Below are 16,978 nucleotides of genomic sequence, written 5' to 3'. Positions count from 1 at the left end.
ACCTCAATTCCATAATTCACATACATGTTGATATTGAAAAATTTCCCAATAATAGTTTGTGACTCTCAATGGTATGAGGTCCCAAGTAGACCTCACAAAATTTGGTATGAGAGGACCATTCAAATTTTGGCTCAGCTCCCATGCTTAGTTGTGTGTAAGTACTATGATATGTGTGTGATCATTACAATGATGGGTGCACCTATGGGGCTAGTAGCTATATTGAATGCAAGAATGCAATAATTCTAACCTATTTAAAGGGGGAAATTGATGAGAAAATTTGAGGTGATGAGTAGAAAATTACATATATCTACATTTAAGGATTGTTTATTATAAACCTGGAAGGCATTGCACACTTAGCTTATCAAAACAAGACATAGAATAGTCATTGACCAAACTAATAAGTACCCAATGTAGAAGGCAACCAAATTGAAACCAAGTATAAGGGGTGACACTTCTCAAGGATCAAATGTTCAATTCCTATTCTCCAACAAGTCCTTATTAAGTACCTTTTGAATATGAAATCCATTACAGGCGACTGTCAAATTCCTTAGCTAGTAATTGAGGAGAATGTTAAGAGTATTTAGCCTATCCATTGGTTCTTGTAGTTTATTCTTTACCTCTTTAAACGTGACAATTTCCTACTAAAGTATAAAGGATAGCTCATATGTCTTATGTTTCTTATTATGTTGTTATCACTGCTCTACCTATTCTCTCATTTGGACATTTTCAGTAACAAGTTGATGAACTAGTTGTTGCATGGATTCCATTTGGTCTTCACTTTTGCTTAGGCAAGCTAGTTGTAGTTTATCCATAACTAAACTTATGCAATTAGTCAAGACAACTTCCTTTTATTTCTTTTTTCATAACATGATAATATCCTTCCTAATTCTCTTCCACCACATAGAAGTTTATCTAGAGACAACATGAAATAGTTAAAATACCTAAATATCCAATCCATCTTTTGGATCATATCCTAGTTGAGTCGGTTTAAGTTATTGTGTTGAGGTAAAATGGCCCTTCATTTTCATTGATTTATAATTGTGTATTTTCTTATGTGTTCTTATGCTATCTTTCTAAATATACATATCTAAAAAAAATCAATTTATAAGTTTAAAAACATAACAAATATGTATCATCATACAATAAAAAAAACACAGGAAGTATACTTTTTACTCAATTTGCATAGGATACAATGTATTGCCTCTGGGTAACAAATATCATATTGGGGAAAATATCCTTTGGATGTAGCACTTTATATGGGGAAGAAACACTCTCCTTTGAAGGGTATTTGTCATTGCATCAATTCAAATACATAAATTTTCAATATACTTAAAATAAAACATGATCTCTCAAAAATGTTTCTTATATCCATAAGACATAGATTAAGTTCAAGTAGCAAATGAAGACATAAATGAAGGAAAATGGGTAGTAATTAGAAATGGAAAAATATTATTAGGGACAGATACCATAATGATACTAATAATTTGGAATTTAGGACATTATCAACCCATTTTTACAACTATCATGGATTTAAGTGGCATACAATTTGTTTGCTAAGCTTTCTCTTTATGGAGGAAACATTTTATGTTTTGTGAAAACGTGAAGTACATATTATGACCTAGTGATATAGGCTTATATGTCATTGGGAAATGTAGATCTAACCTGGAATGTCAACCTTTTTAAAATATAAGAGAACATGTTTCCTCTTGTTGATATAAAAACCAAAATGTAAAAATTGGGCTACATAGGCTAATAACAGACTAAGAATTACAAACAAATATTATGAAGGAATAAGATAAAAAGAGTTTGGTAAGGGAAATTTTTGTTTTTTAGATATAGTCCAAGATTATTATTTGAGTGGAGAGTCCTCAAATGGCTTTCGTGAGGATAAGATTTGAAAATATGATGATACATTTACATGATTATCTAGTTTATCTGTAATTTTATTTCTAATTCTTCTTATGTGGGTTGGGATGATCATCAAAATGGAAGAAAGGAGAAATGCTACTCATATGAGTAGGATTTCATGTATCAAAATACAAGACATTCTTCTAATTTAGGTGCATTCTAGGATTCATTTGATTATGTTTATAACAAATTGAGAATCTCCCACCCCATAAATTTTGTCTAGCCTTGAGTCTAGGGAATCATTAGTACATCTTGCAAGGCTTTCAATTTTACTACAGTATCCCACCATGCATGGGTTACCTTTTCAAGTGCCGTAAAAAAATGAGCTTTAGAAAATTAAGGGGAGGAGGGATATAAGAGGAGGGAATGGAAATTCTTGTAGAGAAGAGAAGGGGGCAATATTAATTCCTAGAATAGATAACTAACTATGACGTAGTAAGACCTCCTCACATAAGGAGTGCTAGTCTTTGTGTATGAGTTTTGCATGGAAATTGATTCATTTACATTGTTTTGAGCTATGATCCAATGAAAGTTATGGATGAGGGAGAGATTCTTGAATATGCAATAATTCCTCTCTTTCAAAAGATCCACAAGAGGACACTTAGAAGGGTATTGCAAATGAGGCTCTAGTTACGATAGTTAAAAGGACGATCCCTCCAATTGTTAACAATTTAAGAGAGACTAGATAGATCATGATTTTATCTCTTCATGCTAGCTTGTAGATTTCTCAATATATGATTGCAACAGGGAGAAATCTTGCATAAGTGCTCCACATTTTAGCTTCATGAAGGCACAAAGAATAGCAAGAGATGTTCCTATGATTTCATTTTTGAATGTTATTCCAAGTTAAGGTTTTCCATTTAACTAGGGGCCATAGGAAGATGGAAATTTTCAGCCATAGATTTCTTTTATAGATGCTACTCAAAATGGAATATTTTAGAAATTATTTGAATCATAGTTTTGATATATAGGCCTCACAAATGGTAGGGAATCCACTTCACTCGTAACCCCATTATAGTTATCTACTAAGTTGGACATCAGGATGATTCTTTACTATATCTTCCACTAAAAGTTCGACCAAGCCTCTTGAACTGTGACTTTATTCCATCCTTCACAACCATGCATGCAAATGCAACAACTATAGCTCGAACTTCCATCATTGGATGTTAAAGAAAATGTTTTCATTGAATTGTTCCAACAATTCTAAGGTCAATGTTTGGAAAATTTATAATTGTAAACGCAGTTGCACCTCTATCATCTGTACTTTGTGTAATAAAAAAATAGCTCCCTTCTTTACATCTGTCATTGTAAATTCCATTCCATTCTTCCTGAATGTAGTCACATTGAATTAAGTAGTCCGTGTGAATCCTTTGTTTGGGCTCAAATTATATCAGTGTACAGTGAATAAGATGGTTGTATTATTTGAAGAGGCCTTCACGACATTGGGAAAAAAATAATCAAAACCATAGCACCAAAAATTTCACAAGTTTGGTCTCGTAGAACATGACCTTAGACCTTTAGAGACAATGAAATGTAGTTATAACATGTGAAAAAGTTGATCAATTCAATTCTAGTACCTGTAATTCAATTCCAGCACTTGAAAATTTTCAGATAACAATTGCTATAACATATTTTTAGATAACACTTGTTGCATAATATGATTGGTTCAATGCAAAAAATACACAAACAAACAAGATTGAAATTAGTGAGTTCCATGATGCTGCTTTCCTTCCCATGACCTTCAAGCCCACCTGACTAAATTTATGACCCAACCAACTAGTAAAAACCTTTCCAACGTCCTAGCCCTATGGAACCTCCACAAATTCTCTAACCCTTTTTGCCCAAGCCCTAATTGCCACCCATAATGTTTTCAAACCGTGTGCTCAAGTCATCAAGTACCTATCACCTCTCTTAGCCTCCTTAGAGAGCCCTTAGTATCCAAACTCTTTCAACTTTATTCCTCTCCTCTCTCCCAAAAACTTCAACAAACCCAAATATGACAAAATGACCAAAGTTCCTTCTCGCCATCCTCTCCTCCCAAGACTTATTCCCTCTCCTTCCCCAAAATATTTATTCCTCATTAATGGTTCACCTACACATTCTTTAAGTCTCGTAACTGTTGTGGGGAAAAGTATCCGATGCGGATGACACTAACCCTTCTAAAGGTGACAGTCTTTAGCAACAACTGAATGATAAAGTTTTCATGTTCCACTTTATGAAAGTACAGAGAGAATAGTAAGAAGGTCAACCAACCTGGTGTCTTGCGCTTAGTCGATCCTTGTCCTTCTCTCTTTGTATCCTGCTCCCAGCTCTTTGCTCTCCTAGCCGATCCAGCTACATACAGATCCTGCACAAAACAAGAGAGCGAACTACAAGATACATGTACTCATAACTGAAGCATGGATTAGGGTGCATCAAATATACATGTAAACACAAAGCATCTATGTAAAACAAGTATATAGGAGAACATGCAAACTTTATTGATAGAAAGTAACAGGGTTCCAGAGGAAGTTACAACCAATGATGTTGGATCCAATCCAGCAGCACTTCCTCGGCAGCAAGAACTCTCCTCTTCACCTCTAGTAAAACAATCACCCAATAATCCTAGCGGTATACCAACAGCACCTCCTTGCTTATACAAAATTCCAGCCTCCCTAGACCTCATAGAAGAGCTCTATATATAGGAGGGAAGAGGAAAGGATGAGTCAGCTGGAGGCTGGCATATAGCTGACTAGTGTCCTCTCCATCTTCAGTTAATCTTCAGTTCGTGTGTCCACTTGGAGGTCCTTGCTTACACATGGTGATCAAGTACCTCTTACTCATCACAGGGCGAATCTCATGAACCAAGTGTCATTTTGGAAGCTTCCTGGGCAATTGACACCTTGCAGGATGACTGTGCCACTTGGCCAATCTCGCCCAGCGCAGGTAGCCTTCATTGTTTTTGACTTCCAGCGCAGGTACAGAGTGGGACAGTTGCAATACAGCGCAGATGCTCAGTTAAGCAGCTGACATGATCCAAAATAAGCCTGTTTTTGAAGTGTTTTCAGGTGGAGAACTGATTGGAAGTGCTGTTGTTTGATGACCTTGTTCTTTTAGGGGTAAGAACAACATATTTAGGGACTGAGGATCCCTGTAATTATTGACATTCCATGCTCCTTGACGCGAGGCACAAAAATGTCTATAACAGTTGCCCCCTAAAGTATGAGGCCGTTTATCGGGTGAAATGCTTTAGCTAGAGGATCCGAAGTTCGTTCCAGTGCTGAGGAGAGTGCCCTGTAATACAATACAATACAATACATTATTTTTCATTCATCATTATTCTCATGATCTAGCTGAGGCGGGCATTCCCATGCTCAGCTTTCTATAAATACATTTTGGTACATATGACAGACGATCGTCTGAAGATAGACTGATAATTTTCTGCTGAAACTATCATCCTTTGAATAGGATGATCATCTGCTGCAATGATGTACATGGCAAATGTTTTTATATTTCCTGAATATATATCGCAGCCCGGATGGATGAAACTAGATCCGGGGTCTTCAAACTCGTTCGATCTTCACTCTAAGTACAAGTCGATCCATGTGAGAATTGCGCTGAAGTCGAACATGGAAAGACATCGCTTGATTACCGGTCAATAATGAAAACCGTTAACAAGCGCGAGAGGGATCACCAATAATGACGATGACCCTCAAGGTACTGCAGTACAATTCACGTGGCGTGAAAAAGGACTTGGCGTCGAACGCCACGCAAAATCTTCTGGTCGAAGGTCATTGATGTATACCTGTCGCCGGAAGTGAGAAACTTGCCATTGAGGCATGCAAGCTTCAAAGTACTGATGGGGGTGTTCCTAGATCAACTTCTTGGATAATGAGCTGAAGTCGACAAGAAGCGATCCGTCAAAGGAGGGCCTTAATGAATCCCACATCAATGACACGGAACGGAGCTAATGACTTTAGTGGAGGTGAAAACAAACTGTGAAATATGATTCAGGGTGGCGATCATGAATGGATGAAGGATAATGTATGGTAGTGGATGGGACACGGTTGACACTTCCAGAATGACCCCTCTTGAACATATAACGACACTGATGCGATGGATCGGCAGCATTACCCCAAATGTGGATGGTGTGGCGAGGACCATGGTGATGAGACCGGTGAATGAAACAACCCAACCCGATAAGGTACGGAGGAAAAGTGTCATGTCCAAGAGTGACTTGCTACCTTTAAACTTTGATGTTCTCCCAATTTTTCCCCAGTCATTTCTGACCAGTACCTCTTTATTTTTGTCAAGCTTGAGGAGGATAACATATGCTTGTTCTATAACCTGCCCTTCGGGCAAGCCCATCGCTATGATTTAACGAGCCTAGCGATAGGGAAACTCGTTCTCGTCTAAAGACAAGTTTGTCGCTATTTAATCATTTTAACGAGTCTAACGACAAAGAAAACTCGGTCCTTTTCATTTTTAGAGAGTCTAAAAAGGTACATAAAGTTAACTCCGTAATGCCTTTTTCGTCATCTAATCCCTTAAGTCCGAAAAAGTATAAAACAATACAGAAGGGATGGCTATTCGGTACTTTTACGAGCCGAACAAGACAAGCGCTCGATCTTTTTGTGCAATAATCCCTCAGGTCCAAAAAGATTAAAATCTAGAGGAGGGATAGCTTTCGGTCGTTTAACGAGCTAGAAGGCCAAAAAACTCGGCAAACTTTTCATATTTTACGAGTCAGTGAAAAGAGCTCAAAGAAGACTCGTCTTTTGAGGAACGAGTGATAAACAGGGATAGCAACTGATTCCAGGTACAAATTGGAATTTTCCAATCACGGTAGTGTCACAAGGATGGCTAGGTGAAATCACTCTTCGCAGCTGTTCCTCAAAATAGGTAAACACACATATGGGGGTGAACGATCGGCCAAATGAAATGGAGGTGATGGATGAAAACACGACCAAGGCTTTTAAGGCTTATAAATTTGCGATCGCAATGGCTATTTACCGAGATAGGTTCATTTTTTAATGAGCTTGAACTTTGGCGGAAAAACTCTGCTCGCACTTTTCTATTTTTTAACGAGCATAAATTCCGTGGTAAAACTGCTCGATTCATGGTCAAATTTAATTTTTTACTTTTACCAGCTTTTCTCTTTTCAAATGTAGTACTTCATCTTCAATTGCTGCAACAAATTTTGTTAGAAATGGACAATATTTGCATGAAAACGAGATTATAACCCTAATATTTAACTTTAAACTGTGTAAAAAGTCATAAAAAGGTGTTTTTACCTCTCATTTACCATTTCATTTGCATTTTGCTTGTTGGAGCTCTGGAGGTGCCTCTTCTTCCTTGATTTTCACCAGCTGATTCCGGGAGATTCTGTGGACGATTTTCGGCGCCGTTTGGACCAGGTAGGAGCTAAACCTTAGCCCTTTACTTTCATGGTTTCCTTTTTCAGTTTCATGCACCTTTTTTCAGGGTTTCTGGGCCCCAGGGGTTTCATTAGAGCGCCCTGGCATCAGCGCAGGTTTCCCTTTCGAAACTTGCGCTGTATTTCAGGTGGTCTTAAAGCAGACTGCCTCTCAGCGCAAGGGGAAGCTTCTCTGCCTGCGTTGGGCCTAGAAAGACTGATCCTGCATGTGTTTTTTGATGATTTTTTCGCCAGTTTTTCATCAAAATTAGGAACTTACTCCTTCTCTTGTTTGCTTGCAGGGAACTTTGAACAAAATGTCCCTTACATGGCGAGAACGAGAACATGAAGCAGAGGACATGGTTGCACTCCATGACCCGGTTACGGTGAGCGCGCTTCGGAACTGTGGCCTACTGAAGTTCTTCCGTATCTCTAGCATGAGAGCACAGATTTCTTTACTGCAGTATATGCTTGATGCTTGGGATCCTGTTAACCAAGTATTCCAGATTAGGGGGAAGTCCTTCCCTTTGACCATAGAGGACATGTACTTCTTGACTGGGCTGTCAAGGCGGGGTGCTCCCATTTCTTTGTCAGGTACGTCTCGAGGGACTACTTCCACCAGAGACTATATCCGTCAGTATTGCCGGGAAGGTTCACAGCCGAGCAAAGACGGCAAGATCAATATCCGTGACATTACTGATAGGTCTCTCAGGTCCATTCTGTTTACTATTGGCAGGATGGCCGGTAGCGCAGCTTTGCATGTTGCCAACAGATCTTATATGCAGCACGCCTTGGAGTGTCTCCAACCGAAAGTGTTTAACTGGTGTGATGCAGTACTTATTCAGATGAAAAGTCAATTGACCAAGGTAAAGGACGGGGGGCTGAAGAACTTTGGATTTGGTTCTATTCTCACTGCCTTTGTCTTGGAGAAAATCCCATTGATGCAACCTCAGTACATCTTGCTTGATGTGCCTTCTCCGACCGAGCCACGCATGCAGAGGTGGGTTGACCATATGTCCCGGCATGCTGGTCAACCTCATATTACATTCACTGAGTCCTTCTTTAGGTGGTTCGAGCGTCAGGAGATGGCATTTTCTGAGTATCCATATGTGGGTATGGACTACCGAGGTGATCCGGACTTGGTGCTTCCGGACGGCGAGCAATGGGGTGCTATTGGTAAAATCTCTGACCATATCACTGTTTATTGTTTTCATTCATGATGTTTACTGTTCAAAACTGATCGAACTCTTGGGTGCATGCAGATGTTGGTCCTGTTCGTCCAGTAGCTCGTCCACGATCGCCAGTTGCTGCCCCAGCAGCAGAGCCTGCTAGGAGAGTTGTTATTCGCGACCTTGGTGATACTGAGATACTTGCAGCTGTGCAGGAGCAGGTTGAGAGCCTTACTCGTGGTCTTCCGGATGTACAGATTGACGAGTTACCTTTACAGTTGTAGCGGCACACCATCGGCGTGCCTAGACGATGGGCTCGTCTCTTGCGCATGATCGCACAGACCGTGACGTACTTTCATGAGCACCACTAGGCTAGGGTGCCCCCTAGCATCTTTTTGAGTTCTAGGTCATATGACCAATTTTGTTTTGATTACAGCACATTATGTACAAACTATAAACAACTTTATATATTTTGATTTTCGGAGTTTATTTCAGTTTATTTGTGATCCACTTACATAGCACCGATGCATCTCTTTTTATATATGTTGTAAATGTCTATCTAATACATAGTTTGCCAATGAATCTGTTAATGTGTTCAAGTTTCTGGAAATATGCTGGTATTGAATTGAATCAAACTCTCTTTCCAAAATTTTAACTCTTAGAAACATACGATAAATAGCTGGATTGCGGACTGAATATATACCAGTGAGTTGTAGTATCACAAGTTGTGAGTCTAGCCTAACAATTAGTCGGCGTATACCATGAGCGATGGTATCAGAGAGGAGTTCGATCAACGCACTATACTCAGCGATATTGTTTGTTGACCGTCCAATACACACACCTCTGAAACTCACTAACTCGCCGCTTGGATCAAAAATGGCCCAGGCAGCGGAGGACAAATTCCGCGTACTACGACTCGCTCCGTCGGCATATCCCACATATGTATCAGAATAATTTGACATCTGCAACAAACGAGAAGGGTGGATTACTACCGAAACAAACATTTTAGCAAAAACAAAATACAACAAAAGCACTCAGGTTACTATTTAGGCATAGTAACGCTTGAGGTACAACCCGTTACGGGGTTGCGCCAGTGGTATTCCGTCATAATCCATTAACTCGTAGGCTCCTTTTGCTAACACCCTTTTAACAATATAGGGACCCATCCATAAGGACTGAAATTTTCCTGCTCCTAATTTATCGGATTCTTGGTCGTAAAGCAAAACCAAGTCACCTTCAGAGAAGTTGCGCGGTTTGACATTCTTGTCAAACTGTGCTTTGACTCGTTTCTTATGAGCCTCGTTTGCCAAAGCGGCATCACGACGGTTTTCATCCAACTGGATCAATTCCAGGAAACGAGCCTCTTCTTCTGAGGTTCCGGGGAGGAGGTCAATTGCGAGTTTAAGAGACGAAATTTCGCACTGGATCGGTAAGACTGCCTCCAGGCCATACACCAATTGGAATGGTGTGAACCCAGTGGCGTTCTTTACCGAGGTTCGGTAAGCCCATAATGCTGAGTACAGGATTAGATGCCATCTTCTCTTGTGAACCCCGATCATCCTTTGCAACATACGCTTCAGGACCTTGTTGATTGCCTCAACTTGTCCGTTGGCTTGTGGATAATACGGGGTAGAGCTGTCGTGTGATAGCCCTAGTTTGGCAGCTAATTCAACCATCATGTGATTGCGAAAATGCGATCCATGATCTGTCACTATAGCTTGCGGAACGCCGAACCTGGCGACTACATGATTGAAAAAGAAAAGGGCAGCTGTTTCACCAGTGTTATCCAATGTAGGCATCGCCTCGGCCCATTTGGTAAAATAGTCAACAGCGACTATAATATACCCATGCCCCCCGGTCGAGGTGGGGTTACAATGCATGAAATCGATGCCCCACTTGGCGAAGGGCCCAACAGCAACTATCGGCTGTAAGGGTGCGGGTGGTCTTCTGGTTTTGCTATCAAAGATCTGACATGCATGGCAACTTCTGACAGCTATTATGCAATCTTTAAACATAGTTGGCCAGAAATATCCTGCTCGTAAGATTCTTTGTGCTGTTGCATATCCAGATTGATGTCCCCCGCACGCGCCTGAGTGACAATCATTCAGGGCTTTTTCGGCCTCCTCATGGGTAAGGCACCTCCTCAGAACCGTATCGACGCCCCGACGGTAAAGTGTATCACCGACGATCATGTAGTCTTTTGATTGGTATCGTATACGTTTCCGTTCTGAGTGTGAGGTATTAGGCCTAAATTTTTGGGTTTGGAGATAAATAATGATGTCTCCATACCACTCATTGCTTACTGATATCAGAAACAAATTTTCATCCACGATTGACTCTTCTGATGTTTCATCGTTGGACGACGATGGGAGATCGCATAATAATTCCGCGAAAACTAGAGCTTTCTTCGATTTGGATTTTACAAAATCTAAATCGAACTCTTGAAGGATGGCTATCCATTTTGAATATTTGCCCCCAAGCAACTGTCGCGACAGTATATATGTCATGGGATTGCAATCTGACAAAACGGTAGTTTTCCTAAAGAGGACATAATGTCGAAACCTTTGAATCGCTTGAACAGCAGCAAGCGCTAGTTTTTCAACATAGGAATATTTACTTTCTGTATCATTTAAGTTTTTACTTAAATAATATATAGGATGTTCAATTCCATCGACTTCTTGCACCAAGACCATCGCAATGGTCGTATCTGCTGCAGCTAGATACAGGTTAAAATCTCTTTGATAGTCCGGGGCGTACATTAATGATGCTCTTACTAGAAATCTTTCAGAGCGTCAAAGGAAGCTTGCGCAACCTGGTCCCAGACAAAAGGTACATCCTTTTTCAAAAGATGAGTGTAACCTTTGGCAAGTTCTGCGTAATTTGGAATGAACCTCCTCAGAAAGTTTGCTTTCCCTTGGAGTTTCTGAATCTGAAGTAAATTTGAAGGTGGAGGCAAATTAATGATTGCCTGAACCTTACAGGGGTCGAGACGAATCCCATCCTTAGAGACAACAAAGCCAAGTAAACGACCAGAACCAACGCAAAACACACACTTGTGCGGATTGAGTCTTATCTTATAATGTCGGCAACGCAGAAATATTGCTCTCAAATGCCGCGGATGATCAGTCCGTTTTCGCGAATGAGCCGGAAGATCGTCGAGATAAGGTTGAACAATGTTCTTGATGTCATGAAAGGCATAATTCATTGCCCTCTGAAACGTCGCCCCTGCATTCTTTAAACCAAAGGGTAATTTTCGATAAGCGAATGTGCCCCACGGACAGATGAATGCAGTCTTAGACTGGTCCTGTGGGCGGATATTTATTTGATTATACCCGGAAAATCCATCCATAAAGGAAAAGATTTCACATCCGGCGCATTCATCAATTATCTGGTCGATGAAGGGTGTAGGGTAGTTGTCCTTTGGACAAGCTTTGTTTACATCCCTATAGTCGACGCACACTCTTATCGTCCCTTGTTTTTTCATAACAGGGACAATATTCGATACCCAATCGGTTAGAGGAACCGGGTAGATGAATCCAGCATGGAGGAGTTTTTCAACTTCCGCCTTAATGGCAGCGGATTTCTTCGGATGTACCTGCCGAAGCCGTTGTCTTACTGGTTTGACATCAGGATACATTTTAATTTCATGTTCAACTATGCTCGAGTCAATGCCTGGCATTTCATCATATGACCATGCAAAGACATCTCTAAATTCGCGAAAGAGAGCACTATATACTTCCAGTTCTGAAGGGGAACAACTTTTGCCGACATGAATATTCTCAACAACATCAGATTTTGTCGAGATGTTTATGGCTACGGTCTCTTCAATATTGGATAGGTTTCTCTCTGAATCCACCGTATTTACAGTATTTGTTAGGAATTCAAACACTGAAGGGTGGTATAGGTCGTGATGAGTTTCTTCTTCACACTCTGGAAGAAGGGAACGATGGTGGTGATCATTCCATGGTGCCCCCTCAATCATCATTGATTGTAAGATTCCTTCGTCAGTCCCATGAACTTTTGACCATGGATCTAATGGGGTACCATATTCTTCGGACCTATCTACCCAAACGCTTGACGAGCGTTCATTTGGGCTTGCCTCCCATGCCTGAAACATTGATTGCTACAATATTTCAATAGGGCTAGGTGGCAATACCACTTGATGATCCATGACGACTTTGTCCTCTGCGACCTTTGACGAAGATACCATGTTGCATGTTGCTACAAACGGGATATTCCCTTCATGGAAAGGAGGTGGCAACGCGAAAGTCCCCATCATTGTGGGATCTTTTAGCAAGCCTACTCCTATATCTTTTATCGAATGGTCGCTCCCATGGATCAGGGGAATGCTTCCAGTAACTTGTGAACCATTAGGGAGGAAATTCTGTTGGTCGACGATCGTAATCCCTCCTTCAAACGGGAATGCGATCTTCCTAAAATATGTCGACACTACAGCTGCCATGGCATATATCCATGGTCTTCCCAGTAGGATGTTATAGTCAAGATTGCCATCAATGACTTCAACATCAATCTCTACTGTTTTTCCTCCTAGTTCAACCTTAAAGTTATTTAGGATACCGTACGGAGTGTACGACCTACCGTCAAATGCTTTTAATGTCGTCGAAGATCGCGACAAGGTTGGAGATCCAAGAGTTTTCCAGCAACTCATCGACATGATACATGTCGATGCACCCTCATCAATAATCGTTCTATGAACAGTTTTGTTGAGTGCTTTTACTTGAATAAGGAAAGCTAATTGTGCTGGTAACTGAGGATCATATCCTTTGTGATCAAAGGATATAAGATTGGAATCTTTAGGATCCACTCCACCAATTGCTGATAACAATGCCTGCCTTTGGGATGGGCAATTTTGTAGTACCTCAAGAGTCGACATAGCAGATGGCGATTGGGCCAAATCCTCCACTACATTATAGTGTTGCGCCGCTCTGGCGCGAGGGTTGAATGTCGACTTGTGGACTACTCCCTTAGGCGGCTTTATTGTTAATTCATGCGTGAGGGGGGGTACAGCTTCTGCCGAAGTTGTTGTCGAACTACTGGGTTGATCTTTCCCTTTGTCGTTCGACACCGGCGGATTCCCATAATCTTTATTCCTAGTCGATATCAAAGCATCACTTTGCTTAGAAACCGACAGCATAAGCACTTGAGACGGGGAAGCATTTCCACTATCAACCATATTCTGACCTGGGGCAGGAAACGGATCAGTCAACACAGCTGAAGTTTGGGAACTTTTTAGGAACCTCTTTAACTCAGCTTTGAACGGACAGTTCTTTGTTGAATGATTTTCATCACATATTTGACATGGAGGAAATTGTTTCTTTTGCCCAGGAGGGTTTGAAGAAGTTTTTTGAGGGGATGATCCACCTTGTTTCTTCTTCTTCCCTTTGTTTTGTTTCTTCTTGCTTCCTGGTTGATTGGAGTTTTTGTCTTTATCCGTAGATACAGCGTTTACCTCCGAAGCAAGAATCTCCTGATTTGCTTTTTGATTCGAAGTCTTACGGGCTTCCTTATTCGAATCCCTTGTAGACTTAGCGTTTGCAGTTCCAATCACGCCATCACCGGCATGAGAGTCACTGTTCGATCCGGGAGGAGGAGGGATTGAAAATTCCGGTCTGGGGGCATCAGGTATCTTATCATAGAGCGTGCCCGACTGAGTATATACTAAGTCCAAATATTGAGCACGAGCAATAACCTGCTCCTCTGTTACGACGCCTCCCTTGGCCACATCTTCTGTAATTGCCGGCAGAAGCGACTTTATAAACCACTCAGCTAATAGCTGATCTGGAACATAGGTCTTTACCATTCTGCGACGACGACGCCACTCATGTATATGATCAGATATATGTGTGGCCGTTGTCTGCTTGAAATTGGTCAAGATCTCTGTTCCAGTTTCGTACCTTATAGGTAACTGAAAGTGTGTTAAGAAAGTCGTGGCTAGGGAACTAAAATTGTCGAAAGAGGCTCTAGGTAATTCAATATACCATTTGGCCGCCGGACCAGTCAATGTCCTCTGGAAAAGGCGAAGCCTTATCGAATCATCATTCAAGGTATTCGACGAACACCACAGATGGAATGTCATCACATGATTCGACGGGTCTTCGCCCGGATTTCCATTGAATTTAGGAATGTCCGAAGGAAGTTTGTGAGGAATCGCTGGCCACCAATGGGCATAGGCGATTGGATCGTTCGTCAAACGATGTAAATCTGGTAATTCTAAGGTTGCCACGAATGGCAATTGTTGATTCAGGTTTGGCGAGGCGTACCCTGGATATGATGGAATCGCCTGAGCAGTAGGTCTTTGCAAACCAGCATAATGCAACTGATGTTGATATGACTGATATGGCTGGTGGGCTTGGCCACTGTAAAGTGGTTGGTTTAACCCGTTTTGAATATAGGGTTGCCCACTATTTGCAAAGATCTGTTGCTCAGATCCCTGGTACACCTGTTGAAACTGAGGTTGTTGGTATTGCACCATCCATGGTTGTGAAGCCATGTTTTGCCGTGCGACACTAACCGACGGACCAAGATGCGGGGTTATAGTCCCCATTTGTATCTGTGTCGTCCCGGCAATTGGCGATTGTGGTTGTGTTGCGGGGTCAATAGGCTGTTGCATTACAACTTGGGGTTGACATACAACAGGCATCGATTGAACTTGCGACACGGTTACAATTGCTGGCGTCGTCGGGATACTAGACATAGGTACAGATTGTTGCATAGAATATACAACTCTCGGCTGTTGGGGTAACATAGGCACCCAACCACTCGTCGTTACTTCAGTCAAACCTGAATGCGGTTGATAACTGCCGTATGGGTATCCCCCCGAAAGGGGAAGTGAAAGAGCATATTGCCCCCCATACGGTAACAATCCGGAGCTCAAGGGTATAGATGGCCTTTGAGGACTGGATGGTCCAAAATGATTCCCAAAGGGGTCAATTTGTCTAGTTTCAACATAAGAATTACCGGGTATTATACCGGAAGAACAAACTGGAACAGACCAAGTTGTCATAATAGTCCCTGGGTGGACTCCTTCTAGCTGATGAGAGCTAGTCGGGACGGCTGGTATGCCGGCAAACATCGTTGGAATGGCAGCAGGAGCTTCTGCTGTCGCTGTGTCGTTTGGCACAGTCCTAGATGTCGACGGTTGTTCAGACATTTTAAGTCTATCCAATAAACTTCCTAACGATTCTTCAGGAACTTCCAGTGGCGATAGACAAACTTCTGATGCAGAAGGAAAAAGAGTGGTACCTACTCCAAAATGAATTGGAGTATTTGCTTGCTGGTCCTCTACGATTTCCTCTATTGCAATCAGACCAGGAGGAAGAGGCAGACCGTCAGGTCCGTAAAAGATTTCTGGTGCCGAAGAAGGGGTTGCTTCGACAGCGACAGTTGTTTGAACAACAAGACTCTGTGGACCGGTTTCAGATGGAACTGGTTCAGTTATGCAAGTACTTGTTTTCAGACTAGGATCAGTACAACTGTCCTTCTGTTTCTGTTGAACTTCTTCAATAGAGGCAGGGATTCCAGAAATATTGGGAGTGACCAGAATCTCGGATGTTGTTGGAACTTCCGTTCTAACTTTAAAAGGAGATTTTGACCTGGTCAAGCGAGTTCGCTTCGTCCGTACTACTCTCGGTTCCGGAGACAAAGGTGGTTGACTCGCAAGTCTCCCTGAACGACGGGGTTTTAATTGACTTTCCTCCACGGTTGCGGATTACTTGATCAACTAAAATACAAAAAAGGGGATTATGTTTCCGTATTGAATGAATTTTATTAGACGCTTTTAGACACAACTTTGCTTTTTCATGTTTTAAGAGTCGAGAAAAAGCTAAAGATGACTCTAGTCGCCTTCGATGTATTAACGAGCCCGAAGTGACAAATGCTCGGTTGGACCTTTTCAATTATAGAGTTTGAAAAGAGCCAAAAGAAACTGCTCTGGAGATCTAGGCAGAGGGTGTGCCAAACCTTTCGCGAAACCACAGAATACGTTTTACGGTACGGGTGGTCGATCTTCGTGAATGCTGTGTTCACTGCATCGCGATCAGTAGGGCGGTCGACACGGCTTCCTAAGGATAAAGGATAATTGCCTATAGGGGTCTCCCAATATACGCGACGGTACGCGGGAGCTCAAATCCGTATTAGTGCTATCGTCCCTCAGGAGGAATCACCCACCTTCGTAGAGATCGACAGTCACTACGTTTAACGACGCCGGAACACGTCTCTACTTAGACCTCTATTGTGAGCGTTATGTTACAATGCGTTGTTAGATTCATTCAATATATTTTAAGTTGATCTTGTTTATCAGTTTGTCTTTCAGGATCACCACGAGATGTATTGGTACAAATTCCTAAATGCAGCTAAAATGATAAGCAAGCTTTCACAATCTTTTTAGCTTTGAAAATCCTAGCTACTGAAGGGAGAGAAAAACAATATCTTTCCACACAGAGCACAAAGCACAAACTAATGCACTTTCTCCTAGATCATACACCCA

Source organism: Pinus tabuliformis, chromosome 4_1 (assembly GCF_031772625.1).
Source record: "Pinus tabuliformis cultivar Carrire ecotype Pingquan chromosome 4_1, CPIR1, whole genome shotgun sequence".
Classification (NCBI taxonomy): domain Eukaryota; kingdom Viridiplantae; phylum Streptophyta; class Pinopsida; order Pinales; family Pinaceae; genus Pinus; species Pinus tabuliformis.
This window is presented reverse-complemented; position numbering follows the sequence as displayed.